Source organism: Neoarius graeffei, chromosome 22 (assembly GCF_027579695.1).
Source record: "Neoarius graeffei isolate fNeoGra1 chromosome 22, fNeoGra1.pri, whole genome shotgun sequence".
In the NCBI taxonomy this organism is placed as follows: Eukaryota; Metazoa; Chordata; class Actinopteri; order Siluriformes; family Ariidae; genus Neoarius; species Neoarius graeffei.
This window is the reverse complement of record NC_083590.1, coordinates 49,390,428-49,405,741: the sequence shown is the minus strand read 5'-3', so window position 1 is coordinate 49,405,741 and position 15,314 is coordinate 49,390,428. Positions and strand designations below refer to the sequence as shown.

At 41.6% G+C, this 15,314-nt stretch overlaps 1 non-coding gene across 1 annotated transcript; it reads right to left on the bottom strand.

Moving 5' to 3' along the window:
- Nucleotides 1-11,396: 11,396 nt before the first annotated feature.
- Nucleotides 11,397-11,468, bottom strand: trnae-cuc (transfer RNA glutamic acid (anticodon CUC)). Its single transcript has one exon. It is a non-coding gene; the product is annotated as a tRNA-Glu (tRNA).
- Between the last annotated feature and the right edge of the window lie 3,846 nt (nt 11,469-15,314).

Here is a 15,314-nt window from a genome sequence, read left to right as displayed (position 1 = left end):
CCTCGTCAGTGACGCCAACATCAATGCTAGCGCTGCTAGTTGAGGTTGCAGTAGATGAAAAAAACACATCCAGTTTCGCACATTTTTCGCCCCCCGACAGCAGTGCTCTCTTCAATTTTTCTCTCTTTTTCTCCGCTCCCCCCTTGTGTCGTTTCGTGCCTCCTCGATTCATTTTACTAAACTATGGTAAGTATCCGACCTCTACCGTCCGTTTATCTCCTCTTCTACTTGACCAACATCAACTTGACCACTACCACAATGCTGAAGTAGGTTACAGAATGTTGAATCTTCAACGTTTTATTTCTGTCAGTTTGGCGGTGGGCTAAATGAAATTCCCACAAGGCAGTGCTTTACTTCAGTTGTCGCAAACAAATACAAAATACAGATATATTTGTTTTATTTTAAACTGTGCAGATTTTTTACATCGTAGGAAGAAATTTCCCGGCAAAATAAAATAGGCTAATGTAAAACCTGAAACACATCATCATGGTGCCACCGTCACTGTAATATATGGAGTTGTAAGGGGTATAAATAGCGAACATATCTTGCTTGATATGTCAATAGGGTGGAATTTTTAAGACGACGAAGCACATAGTGACCGAGTAGCTGAGGGTGGGCTGCGGCAATGCGGTTGCGGGGCCGCGATGGGCATTGTCGGGGCCGCGGCCCCTCTGGCATGTGCCCAAATGCCAGACCGCTCAGTCTGTCCTTGTCAGCCAAGGACTTGGGTTTTACAGGAATGTTTGTTTTATGTGTCTATAACGTTAGTTTTTAGGTTGCACGTGTTAGTTGATGGAATGTTCTCCTGACGTTTGTAAAGTAGGAACGTTCGGAGAGCCTTGGGAGAATGTTCCTGTTTGGTTGTATTAAAGTTCCCCTCGCTACTGCGACACAAGAAAACTTTGGAAAACCTATGACAATGTTCCGGCTACGTTCTCTGAGTGTTCCCTGAGGTTAGTTAGTTTTTTGAAGGTTAGATAAGCACATGCAGTCAATAGGCAACTGGTATGAAATTTAGTTCAAGTTAGTTGCCGTGGTTAATGCCATCACTGAACTCATTTGTTTGCGAGTTATAATCTCAGTACAATAAGCTGGCTGAAGGAGCAACATATCAGAGAAAGTACATTAATACTGTGCGAGATATCAAGGCCAATTGAACTTGTAAACATGACAGAACACTATGATTCTCCCCGAGAATAAGTTGTGAAGATGTAACAAAAAATGTAGGCTCCTGTTATTTTTGCAGATGCCTCACAAATACTGCGCCCAGCCACTAGAGGACCACAGAGGTACTTTAGCCAGACAAATTCTCATTTATCTCATCTTATTATCTCTAGCCGCTTTATCCTTCTACAGGGTTGCAGGCAAGCTGGAGCCTATCCCAGCTGACTATGGGCAAAAGGCGGGGTACACCCTGGACAAGTCGCCAGGTCATCACAGGGCTGACACATAGACAACCATTCACACCCACGGTCAATTTCAAGTCACCAGTTAACCTAACCTGCATGTCTTTGGACTGTGGGGGAAACCGGAGCACCCGGAGGAAGCCCACGCGGACACAGGGAGAACATGCAAACTCCGCACAGAAAGGCCCTCGCCGGCCACGGGGCTCGAACCCGGAACCAGCAGATTTCCCAGCCAATCATGTCTACTCAGAGGTCAACATTAAAGAGCAGAGCAGAGATGACCCCATACCGGCTTCTCCAACACGCCGGGCCAGCACAACACTTACCTCTATCCCGTCCTCCACAAGACCTGTTCCGAGACTGCCACCAAGGTCTGCCCCTAGACCTGCCCATGCTCCAGTACGACCCGAGAGCAGTACTCAGGTATGACTCCACCTAGTCATCTCACACAAACAATAATACTCAGACCCAGTGGTTTAAACCGAGTCCAGAAAACAGACCAATGCCACCATTGAACTATTTTTCCACAGAATATCAGTGTTTCATCAATGAAGAATCCACCCCTCCAATCTGCGCAGCCGCTGGTGCAAAACTCCGAGTTTTCCATATATGAACAGATTCCAGAAAGGCCAAACAAATCCAGACCTCCACTGCCACCACCTCCGAACTCCAAACGCTGACTCCAGGTCACCACCAGCTGACGTCTAACCCTTTCTACTAGCAAATACACCCATTTTACACTGGATAAGACAGCTACTCACAGAAAGTGATAAATACCGATACCAAAAGCCTACAGGAATCATTCCATGTAATGCATATGGTACTGTACATTGCAAAGCTTACCTTATCCTGCACAGGTGCCACTTCAGCATTCTTTTATATTTTATTATTTTTTGATAGTTGACAAAGGTTGGATAGCATGTTTGGTGGCACAAAATATTCAGTATGAACTTTAATCTCTTGGATTGACAGCATGCCGAGTCTGATTCACCACTGTCTCTGACACAGACCTGTGTATAAAGAGGATTTATACTGTATCTACTATACAATGGAATTAATCAGTTGGAACATTAATAAACATTTTAAATGAGTTGTTATGGGTATTAAATTTTCAACTAGTCCATCTCAAAAAACAAACAAAAAAACCCCTTTGACTCTTCTAATCAACTATGGGGTGGCATGGTGGTGTAGTAGTTCGCACTGTCGCGTCATAGCAAGAAGGTTCTGGGCTCGAACCTCACAGCTGAGCGGGGCCTTTCTGTGTAGAGTTTGCATGTTATCCCCGTGCCTGCATGGGTTTCTTCCAGGTGCTCCGGTCTCCTCCACAGTCCAAAGGCATGGTGAATCTTATCTTCGGCTCTCTCAGCCAGCACTGCCTTGGGCGAGCGGGGAGACTTGGGACAAGTTTTAATCAAACCAGAGCTAATCAAACGCAACTTCAGAAGTTGCACAGGTGCTTTACTCAGAGTTTCCTACAGCAGATTTTGCATCTAAATACACTGACATGTCAGAAAATTCTATTTTCTGGTTGTTAAATAATTTCTATTTACACAGGAGGCTGGGAAAGCCCTGCTTTTGGTCGTTACGTTTAGACCCTTCCATCTGTGTGTGTATAATAACACAAGTTGTAGAAGAGGGAAGACAAAAAAAAAATCTTACTTTTAGCAGCAATACAAAACGATTTTATCATTTTGGCTCAATTAAAAATAAGTAAATAAACATATGTGTTAAGATAATACAACAGCTTTATTACATTATCTTTATTGCTTATAAAATTCTGCACAAACCTGTACAATGACCCTTCAAAAGCCGAATATTTTCTAAAAGAAACATGGCTTCCTTTGGCATTGAGAGGAATGAGGACTGGAATAATGTTTTTTAACCAACAGAGTTTGGACATTTTGGCTGGTCCTCACGTCTTCAAAGGGCTGTTTGAGGGTCAAGACTTAGTTTTAGGAATCAATTTAAGCATTTAGTTGTCACGGTTAGGGTAAGGGGTGAAGGAATGCATTAGGTCAATGAGAGTCACCACAAAGACAGAAAGATAGAGGAACGAACGAGTGTGTGTGCGGGGTAATCTTTGACATGATGTTTCAACACAGTGACTTGAGACACGCTTAAAGTGGAATGCATGAATGAATGAGTGGGTTTGCAGAGTCTTATAGTGACTAAAGGTTAAGGCTAGTGCCCTTACCAAATTTACATTAAAAAATAATAATGAAGTGGACATTTCCAAAACACCAACTATATTCTAAAGGCACATTCAAAACCAACTAATTATGAAATTTCAGCTTATTACAACACGATCCATAATATGTAAAGGTTATCTGGATCGCAGCGAATGTGGCTCCAGTCATACCTGGTGCCCACATTGTAGATGTTGTACTGCAGCGTGAGGTCTCGGCCCTCCACGGCGTACCGATTTAGTAAGGACTTGGAGGTGAGCAGGCGAGCTCCTTCCTCCCCCATCGCCGCCAGAGCCAGCGAGGCAAACACACAGCACCCTCATCTGTGGGGTAAGTGAGAAACAGAGAGAGAGAGAGACACAGACAGACAGAGACACAGTTCTTATACGTTGCTCCAAGTTTAGACAATTTATGAAGGAAGATCTATAATCTAGCACTCAACATTCTCAAAGCAGTAGAGGTGTGACGATTAGATCAGGGCTCTATTATCGATCCACTTCAATCTGTGATTCAAAAATCGATTAAAATTTAATGAATCATGACTCACCAACAATACCTAATTTCATCCCGATAACCCTAGATGCATAACAAATTTCGACAAACGGCATAATTTTGATATTAAAAACCGATTCGGTGTCCGGAGCTGTACGTGGGCGCAGCCATGTTTATGGCTGCTATAGCAATCTCACAAGAGCACATGTTGCTTTGTGAACAACATGGTAGACGACTCGGACTTCCTGAAGCCACCGGCTTTTAAAAGCCCAGTTTGGCGGCATTTCTTACTGCCTCGTGACAGAAAACAAGTGCTGTGTAAGCTGAGAGTCTAAGTCTCCTCATCGTGGCAATAAATTATTGCTATCTCAGAACCTACTGAATCTCAGTGCCTTCTGTACTCTCTGGGCAATGAATGTTGTGTCTCAAGAAGTGGTATTCAGTATTCACTTTAACACAAGTGACTGTCTTTTTGTGTTTTAAAAGACTGAGACAAAAGTCATGAAGTTTTCATTGCTTTTTTAGTTCTTAGTGTTTTGCAGTTTGAAAATTAAAACGTGCCAAAAATGACTGAACTGTGATACATTCAGAGTTACATTCAAAGTCAGTGGAGTGACTGGAGTCTGAATAAAAACTATAAAGGCAACATGACTTCTTTTTTTTTTTTAATTGCTCTACATTTCTAAGCTGTACGGTGACGTAGTGGTTAGCACAGTCACCTCACAGCAAGAAGGTTCCGGGTTCGAGCCTAGTGGCTGACGAGGGCCTTTCTGAATGGAGTTTGCATGTTCTCCCCGTGTCTGCATGGGTTTCCTCCGGGTGCTCCGGTTTCCCCCACATGTGGTTAGGTTAACATGGGACGGCCTTGGGCTGAGGTGCCCTTGAGCGAGGCACCTAACTCCTGATTGCTCCCCAGGCGCTGTTAGCATGGCTGCCCACTGCTCTGGATATGTGTGTGCGCTCATTGCTCACGTGTGTGCGCGCATGTGTGTGTTCACTGCTTCAGATGGGTTAAATGAAGAGAGGAACTTTCACAAGTGTGTGATGAATAAAGTTGTGCTTTGTTTCTTTCTGAAGTGCCCTTGAGCAAGGTACCGAACCCCTGACTGCTCCCCAGGCGCATGGCTGTCCACTGCTCTGGGTGTGTGTGCGCGTGTTCACTGCTTCAGATGGGTTAAATGCAGAGGATGAATTTCACTGTGCTTGAAGTGTGCATGTGACAAATAAAGGTTTCTTCTTCTAAGCTGAGAGTTAACAGAATATTGACAACAATTTGCATCCGTTATAAAATAGAGGACCAAAAAAAAAGTGAATCGTGATTCAAATTGAATCAGAAGGTCAAATCGTAAAGAAATTGAACCGTCACACCTCAACAAAGCAGGGTCTGAGAAGCTTACCTTGACAGCTGCTTTAACTCTTTACCCCTTAATGACGACCCCGTGTATATCCCATAACAACGACATACGACGCCGGCGTGTATGCACCATAATGACGACATTTGACGACTCTGAATTTGCCTCTACATACAGTACGTATTTTACCCTTTTACAGGTATCCCAGGTGAATATTTATGATAAAATGTATGATTTTTGAAATGATAATTGAACGTTATATAAAGCATCTTTGTAAAGTTGCAGTAATCATTTATTGTACACCATTTGACATGAATTCTTCATGTAAAATGTGAAGATTGCTTTTCACACAGGTATTACTCACCTTTCAGAGTTGGTGAATGTTGAAACATAACTTTGACTGATTTTTGTATTCTGTGTCATGCCCTCTTTTCAAAAATGATATGAACAATTGATGGAGAAAACTGATACGAACAAAACCTTGTCTTTAGACTTTTTTCTTGTAAATTTGTTCGAAGGGTGAAAAGTATATACATATACAAGGGTGGCTGTAGCAACTGCTTTAAGGGGTAAAGAGCTTAAAAACAAACAAACAAAAAAACTAGTCATATTATCAAAAAAGTTATGTTTTTTTTTTTTTTTTTTTTTAAATTAGTATCTTGCCCACACGGTGGTGTAGTGGTTAGCGCTGTTGCGTCACAGTAAGAAGGTCCGGGTTCGAGCCCCGTGGCCGGCGAGGGCCTTTCTGTGTGGAGTTTGCATGTTCTCCCTGTGTCCGCGTGGGTTTCCTCCGGGTGCTCCGGTATCCTCCACAGTCCAAAGACATGCAGATTAGGTTAACTGGTGACTCTAAATTGACAGTGAGTGTGAATGGTTGTCTGTGTCTATGTGTCAGCCCTGTGATGATCTGGTGACTTGTCCAGGGTGTACCCCGCCTTTCGCCCGTAGTCAGCTGGGATAGGCTTCTGCTTGCCTGCGACCCTGTAGAACAGGATAAAGTGGCTAGAGATAATGAGATGAGATGAGTATCTTGCCCACACGGTGGTGTAGTGGTTAGCGCTGTTGTGTCACAGTAAGAAGGTCCGGGTTCGAGCCCCGTGGCCAGCGAGGGCCTTTCTGTGCGGAGTTTGCATGTTCTCCCTGTGTCCGCGTGGGTTTCCTCTGGGTGCTCTGGTTTCCCCCACAGTCCAAAGACATGCAGGTTAGGTTAACTGGTGACTCTAAATTGACCGTAGGTGTGAATGTGAGTGTGAATGGTTGTCTGTGTCTATGTGTCAGCCCTGTGATGACCTGGCGACTTGTCTAGGGTGTACCCCGCCTTTCGCCCGTAGTCAGCTGGGATAGGCTTCAGCTTGCCTGCGACCCTGTAGAACAGGATAAAGTGGCTAGAGATAATGAGATGAGATGAGTATCTTGCCCACACGGTGGTGTAGTGGTTAGCGCTGTTGTGTCACAGTAAGAAGGTCCGGGTTCGAGCCCCGTGGCCAGCGAGGGCCTTTCTGTGTGGAGTTTGCATGTTCTCCCTGTGTCCACGTGGGTTTCCTCCGGGTGCTCCAGTTTCCCCCACAGTCCAAAGACATGCAGGTTAGGTTAACTGGTGACTCTAAATTGACCGTGAGTGTGAATGGTTGTCTGTGTCTATGTGTCAGCCCTGTGATGACCTGGCGACTTGTCCAGGGTGTACCCCACCTTTTGCCCGTAGTCAGCTGGGATAGGCTCCAGCTTGCCTGCGACCCTGTAGAACAGGATAAAGGAAATGAGATCTTGCCCACCTCTTTAACTGAATTGAATCCAAAGATCAATTAATCCAAGAAATAAGTACACCTATAAATAACAGCATTTTAATGCATTTTGTGGCTGGATAGTTTAACAAAAAAAACATTTTGGCTTTTATTGGAGCCATAAGATCACTGTATAGATTTAAATGTCATTGAAAATTTGAACAGCTGGATCATGCACATCAAATTTATTTGTGCTGAGGAGGTCTTGGAATTATTATTATTAATTTTCTAAAGATGGGCAAAGCAAATGTCTGGTGCCTAATAGGAACAGATCATTTCAACGACATTCAAGATATGTTAATTTACCAAGATGTCTTTTGTGCAGTGTATAGAGTTAAAATATATTTAAAATATAACCAAGATATTTATATTTCCACTTGGAGTTTGACACTGTGATTAGCAGCACCGGCGCACCCCAGGGCACAGTGCTGGCCCCTCTTCTCTTCACTCTGTACACCGCAGACTTCTGCTGCAACTCGGAGCTGTGTCACATTCAGAAGTTTGCCGATGACACAGCCATCGTTGGGTGCATCAGTGACGACAGAGAGGAGGAGTATAGGAACCTGGTGAGGGACTTTGCTGTGTGGTGCAACAGGAACCATCTGCAGCTCAACACCTTGAAGACCAAGGAGCTGGTCATTGACTTTGGGAGGTCCGGACCAAGGTCATGACCAGTTCTGATTGAGGGAGTCGAGGTGGAGGCTGTGGATTCCTACAAGTACCTCGGGCTGTGGCTGGACAGCAAGCTGGACTGGACTTGCAACATCAGCCACCTGTACAGGAAGGGACAGAGCAGGCTGTACTTCCTGAGGAGGCTGCGGTCCTTTAACATCTGCAGGAAACTCCTGTGGATGTTCCATCAGTCTGTGGTCGCCAGTGTCTTGTTTTACACCGTGATGTGCTGGGGGGGCAGCACATCCAAGAAGGACACATTCAGGCTGGACAAACTGATCAGGCGGGCCGGCTCTGTGGTCGGCATGAAGCTGGACTCTCAGAAGTCTACATTGGCTGATACAACCAATAAGAACTACATTTTAGTGAAAATACTTTGACTGGGACATTACTTAGCGAATAGAAGATAATATTGTGAAGGAAATAATCTTATAGAACACAATTTTAAACAGAGTTTCAACCATAAGTTTTAGTTGCAGCTCGAATAAAATAAACTTTTTCTAACTTTTTGTCTATGAAAGAAAAGGGGGAAATAGTCATATGTGAAATAACTTATTGGACAACATATAACTGTAGAGCCCAATTCTATACTGGGTTACACTAACTGATGCAGTGAGTAGCTTCTCATTTCTTAACCGAACTTGTCGGAAGCCATATCCCATGCTCATGGAAAAGATATCACTGTGTTTCAGAAGGTCAAATTATTGGTCTGCATCAAGCAAAGAAAACAACTAAGGAGATTGCTGAAATGACTGCAATTGGGTTAACAACTATGCAACACATTATAAATCTTGGAGGGATAGTGGTGAACCGTCAACTTCATGGAAAGAATGTGGTTGGAAAAAGATCCTGGCTGATCATGATTAGAGATCACTTAAACTAGATTAGATTAGATTTAGATTAGATAAAACTTTATTGATCCCTTTGGGCGGGTTCCCTCATGGAAATTAAGAAATGCTTGGTGAAATAGAATCGTAAAAAAAAAAAAAGAGAGTAGAACTCACAGCTATGTTTAATAGTGAAGTTAAGAGCATTTCCACGCTCACAATGTGACAAGAACTCACGGGATTGGGATTAAACTGCTGTGTGGCCATAAGAAAACCACTTGTTAATGAGACTAATCAGGAGAAAAGGCTTTGATTTGTTAGGGAGCATAAAAATTGGACTCTGGAGCAATGGAAAATGATCATGTGTTTTGATGAGTCCAGATTGACCCTATTCCTGAGTGATGGGTGTGTCAGGGTAAGAAAAGAAGCACATGAAGTGATGCATAGTGTCCACTGTACAAGCCTCTGGAGGCAGAGTTATGATCTGTGGTTGCTTCAGTTGGTCAGGTTGAGGTTTAGCAAAATTATGGGGCAATAAAATGAAGCCAGTTGATGACCTGAATGTACTGAATGACCAGGTTATCACATTAATGGATTTTTTCTTACCTGATGGCACAGGCATAACATTTGAGCTCAGATTGTGAAAGAGTGGTTCAGACAGCATGAGGATTCATTTTCACACATGAATTAACCACCACAGAGTCCTGACCTTAACCCTGTTGAGAATCTTTGGGATGTGCTGAAGAAGACTTCAGCAGTGGTTCAACTCTCCCATCGTCAATACAAATTAATACAACTCTGCACTGAAATAAAGGCCATGACATTACAGAAGTTTACTGAAACAATGCCACAGTGAATGCATGCCATAATCAAAGCTAAAGGCGATTCAACTACATATTAGAGTCCAAGACTTTTATTTATTTATTTATTTAATATTTATTTATTTATTTATTTATTGGGGGAGGGGGGCAGTGTATATAACGTCTTTAAAAATGTGGCTTATAAGAACCTGAGTTCTAAGCATCGTAACCCCCTAGGCAAACCAAAACCTACTGGGGTTTACCATATGTCTTTTATGGTTAATGAGCCAAGCCAAAAATAAACCACAGAACATCCTTATGACATCAGCAAGTGTCTATAAAAGGAATGGAAGCATTCTTATTTTATCCTTAACATCTTTGGCAAGACAGGCTAAATATAGTTCTTCTTCTGCAAGACAGGCTAAATATGTCTCTTTTTGTGCAAGGCAGGCGAAATACATTTCTTTACCCATAATCCCTAACTTTGTTGACACATGTGAGACACTCTTCTTTCTCATCAGCCAAAGATGCAGGTGCAGGGGGGATTTCCCCATTCCAAACCAGTTTCAGTACAAAACACAAAGTTCACAGTCAAGCAGACAAAGCTTCAGTTTCCTAAGTCAGCCTGAGGAGTCGCTGGTGATATGAGGATCTTTGCAGTTGATCGTTGATCTCCATGAGATTCTGCTGGTTGTCCTCACAAAGTGTCCTAAGATCCCTTCTTCTATTTCTGCAACACTTTCTGGGATGCTTCTCGGCTTCTCCTTTCTCCTGCCTTTCTTCCTGCTTTTGGATCTAAATGCACACAATTCATGACAATAGTACTAACGTTCCCATGGGAAAGAGGTAAAAGTCTTCTTCCTGACTGAGAATCAAACCTGGGCTGTGGCAGTGAGGGTGCCTCTGAGTACTTCTGAGGCCCATTAGTGGCTGGGTGCAATACTGTTAAGGCTCTGAAGAGAAATCACTATTTATAACAGATTTTCTAACTTATTTCATTGCGTTGTACATTATGACTGTGAGTTAGCCTAGTGTTCTTTAGATTCGTTTCTTAAGACAAGGAACTTGTCCTTGTCTTAAGAAACGAATTTAAAGAATAGTTTCAAAAGGTAGACATAATGAACTTTCACTACATAGTTAGCCTAGTGGTTAGCGTGTCTGCCTCCTGACTGGGAGATCATGATTTCTACTCGTGGTTGGACCAAAGACCATCATTAAAATGGTACCTACTACCGTCTGGCAAGGCACGCTGCAATACAGATGCAAGTGGGGAAGTCAAACTGTCAAAGTGACCAGAGGACCAACCCCCACTGTAATCCTGGCTGTATACATGAGAGGCTGAGGGCTATCGAAATGGAGATTGGTGCTGCACCCATACACCTAGTACTGGGACAGGAGACTGCCTGGGAAGACCAGATTCTGGCATGAAAGGGACTTTGACTTTGTTGTATATTACATGTGCACATGAAATGGATTTGTACGTGAAGCCAGCTTGTGGGAAACAACTTTTCTAACCTAGGAAATAGCTTTGGTGTGCAGCAATTTATATGCAATATATTAGAACAACAAGTTTTTCAAGTTTTTTTTTTTTTTTGCTCATTTATCAAACATGCTCTTTGAGGCCCTCCTTTGACAGCTCATTTGGTAGCGTGGAGGACTGTAGGTGCTTTTGATGGCTGTCGTTAGGTCACTGGTTTGAATGTGTTTGTTTTGACATTTTAATAATAATGTTCCCCCTGGGTAAGAGGGAACAGCATTTTCTTTAATTAGTGATAGAATTAGCTGATTTTTAAAGCCTTTAATTTTCTGTAAAGCTGCTTTGCAACAATGTCAATTGTTAAAAGAGCATGAAAATGAAATATCATAAAGCAACATGGCTTTTCCCTGACCGGGAATCGAACCCGGGCCGCGGCGGTGAGAGCGCCGAATCCTAGCCACTAGACCACCAGGGAGTGAAAACTCTGGACTGTAGGCAAACTCTTTGCAGTACCACTGAGAGCCACCAGAGGTTGTGGGAAATATTTTTCGAATTTGTCTGCCGAAAGTACCTCTGTGGTCCTCTAGTGGCTTGGTGCAGTATTTGTGAGGCATCTGCAAAAATAAAAGGAGCCGACATTTTTTGTTATATCTTCACAAATTATTCTCGGGGAGAATCATCGTGTTCTGTCATGTTTACAAGTTTGATTGGCCTTGATATCTCGCACAGTATTAATGTACTTTCTCTGATATGTTGCTCCTTCAGCCAGCTTATTGTACTGAGATTATAACTCGCAAACAAATGAGTTCAGTGATGGCATTAACCACGGCAACTAACCCGAACTAAATTTCATACCAGTTGCCTATGGACTGCATGTCCTTATCTAACCCTCAAAGAACTAACTGACCTCATCGAACGCTCAGAGAACCTAGCCGGAACATTGTCATAGGTTTTCCAAAGTTTTCTTGTGTTGCAATAGCAAGGGGAACTTTAATACAACCAAACAGGAACATTCTCCAAAGGCTCTCCGAAGGTTCCTACTTTACAAATGTTCGAAGAACGTTCCATCAACCAACACGTGCAATCAAAAACTAACGTTATAGACACATAAAACTTCCTGTAAAGCCCAAGGACAACCAAACAAACCTTCTTTACTGAGTATGACAGTAATTATTGATCTGACTGTGTAAATCACAATGGTCATAATCGTGATATGCTGTCATGTGGTTATTCAGCAGTTAAAAGAAAAGTGTTAACATTTAAACTTTATGTCACTTCATTACCAGCAAAAGCTGACATCAATTTTCAGATCTTGATATTAATATTTGGGTATAATTACACGATTTGGCCACAAGATGTCAGTAAAATACCACAAGATGCTCCTGCGCTTGCACTGTGCCGCTGACTGAGGAATCCTCTTCACTCTAAAAAATAATGGGGCCAGTACCGGTTCTTCAGGGCGATGCCATAGAAGAACCTTTTTCAGGGCTTCAAAGAACCGTTCATGCAGCAGTTCTTTAAAGAACCATTTATTGAATGGTTCTTCAAAGACCTTGTTTTAGTTCCATGAAGCACCTTTTCAAAAGGTTCTTCCAAGAACCTATTCTTAGAAGGATCTTCAAAGAACCCTCAAACAAGGATCTTCAAAGAACCAGTGAATCTAGTTCATCAAAGAACCACTTAAGGTTCATTTTATACAGCACTTGATTTTATGTTAGTTACTTTTTTTTTTTTTACACAATCTATGCTTTTGGAGAAAGAAGACTGACAATGCTTAACACTTTGTCATTTTTATGTTTATTTAAAATTATGTTTAGTTCATTACAGTGATCAACTATATAGATGGGCACACCCAAAATAGCAATTTTATTATTTCGATACAAACAGGTGTGAACACACACATACCGCAAGTTTTATGAGCAACTGATCCAAGTGTTATTAACTCAATGAACTGATTACAACATACACACCTGCACTACCACACTGATCAGTCAATTGTATTTTACACACAGATGCGAACACACACACACACACACACACAAAAAAAATCCAACCCTAATCTGAAGTCACAACAAGACATTAACAGTCCACCAGTCACAAGATCTCCTTAAACTACACTCCTACTTAGTGTAGAAGATCCAGAAATGTTAAACTAGAGTGTGAATTTTTTTTTATTTTTTAATCACATTTTTAAAATATATTTTAAAATAACTTCAATGTCTTCTAAACTTCTAAATGCCAAAGATTGTCCAGATAATTATGTAAAGCAAAGTAGCCTAGGCTATTAGCATCAGCTCAGTTCAGAAGAAACTGCAAGACATTGGAAAAGTATGTGGCAGCATAACAATATCTACATAGTATATTTAAGGAAGAAATACAGATTAATGTAACTTTATCCAAATGATGTATGTAAGCCCTTGGCCCTAACTTGTCAGCCTGAACGATTAGCTCTATACAAAGGCAGTCTGCCTGTGGCGCCAGTTGCCTCACACCAAATCACATTTTTACTGTAGTTAATAAAATGCAATATTTTAGACATGAAAAGCCTCCTGTTTTCCTGCCATACATGTTTGAAATTATGTGGCCTTCCTTCAACCAGAGCATAGCAAGTTGCTTGCACAAGGGTTTATTTGACAAGGGCTATTTGACATGCTTTGCTTAGATAAACTCTCCCTGCTAGGACCAATGTTGTATTAAGTACCTAGATGCTCATACACACACACACACTCATACACACACACACATATACAGTACACAAATATCACAAAAATCACTCGAGTGAATTGAATAGTTTCTGAACTGTTAGAGGAACACTAGTTTTCATCAGAAAGACGAAGGCCTCAAGAAAGGCCATTGTCTTTCTGATTTGTTTTGGATAATGGACTTGGTAGACATGGAAAATAGTAAAAGAAATGGCCAAGGCCAAACTGACATCAATGCTACCATCATCTAAAATCATCTCAGAGCCATCCATCTTTACTGTTATGTCTGTGCTGGTCAGGGGGTTGGTGCCAGTCATCACAATGGTGGGAGTGGGAGAAATGGGTTCCTGTAAAATTAGACTGCATGTTACAAAATATTACAAACAGTTTAACCAAATACAAGCAGGCAAACCAACAAACAATGAACCAGCTTTCTTGTAATACATTATCAAATTCTATCATGTGCTCTACCAGTTCTACCATGTGTGACCACAGTATTCAGAGTAACGTGAAAGCAAAAGTATTACATGAAAATAGCATATTAAAGCGATAAGGTAACAAAATGCTACGGCCTATTTTTTAAGGAGGCATTACCTGGTCGTTGACAAAAAGGAATGCAGGATTTTCTTTGAAGAATGATGGCAGCAAGACAATGGCTGCACTGACCATATGAGCTACAACAAAACAAAATAAAAAACAGACATCCTTTCAATTCCAGAACCCCATACTGTTTAGTCACTACATAGCATTCTGCTAAATAGAACTCACTTTACTTTTAAACATTACATTACATTATCAAGGTTCCTTGATAATTATTGTATACATTTTGCATTAGGTTTCATTTGCATACTTGTACACAACATTTCAGAAAACTGGTAATACAAAAGATGTCAATGTGAATAATCAGATGAGGTTTTGTGTGGATATCTATAAGTTGAATTATAAACTATTCCCCTCTAATATAGCTCTCCATGGATATATATACTGTATTATAGACATAAACCTCCTGATAAAACATTAAAAGTTACGCTAAATGCAATGCAAACATCGAGACTCACTGCCCTTTAGTGGTACCGATGGGCCAAATTTGGGCATCTGGCTCCTTAAATGAAAAACATACACACCTTTTCTTTCCTGCTCATCTTGATTGCAGTGTCTGAAGGCAGGTGTCTTTTAAAGCACCTGTAGAAAATCAGTGATTCAGAAATCAACCATGCTAAATGGTTTGAAAACAAGCACAATTTATATGTCAGTTGCTGAATCCTCTCTAATCCTCTCTAAGACCTGAGCCCTCACAGACTTCACTGGCTCACACTATTGTGATTGAATTTGTGCTCACTGACCACAGTTACATGCAAGGACTAATTACGGTTTTAAACGGAATATTGGCGATATTTGGGTTATGCCAGATACCAGAATACGGCCAAACCGTATTCTGGTATTTGTAATTGATTGATGTCAATCAATCAATTGAGTTTACATGACTTCTGTGCAAACCGAATATCACCACTATTAGTTTAGATTCGGAATAACCCCTGCATGTAACTGTGCTCAATGGCTACATGTTTTTTTAAGGGAAAAAAACTGTACCTTTAGGGGCCTTTTCTAACAACTTTGGC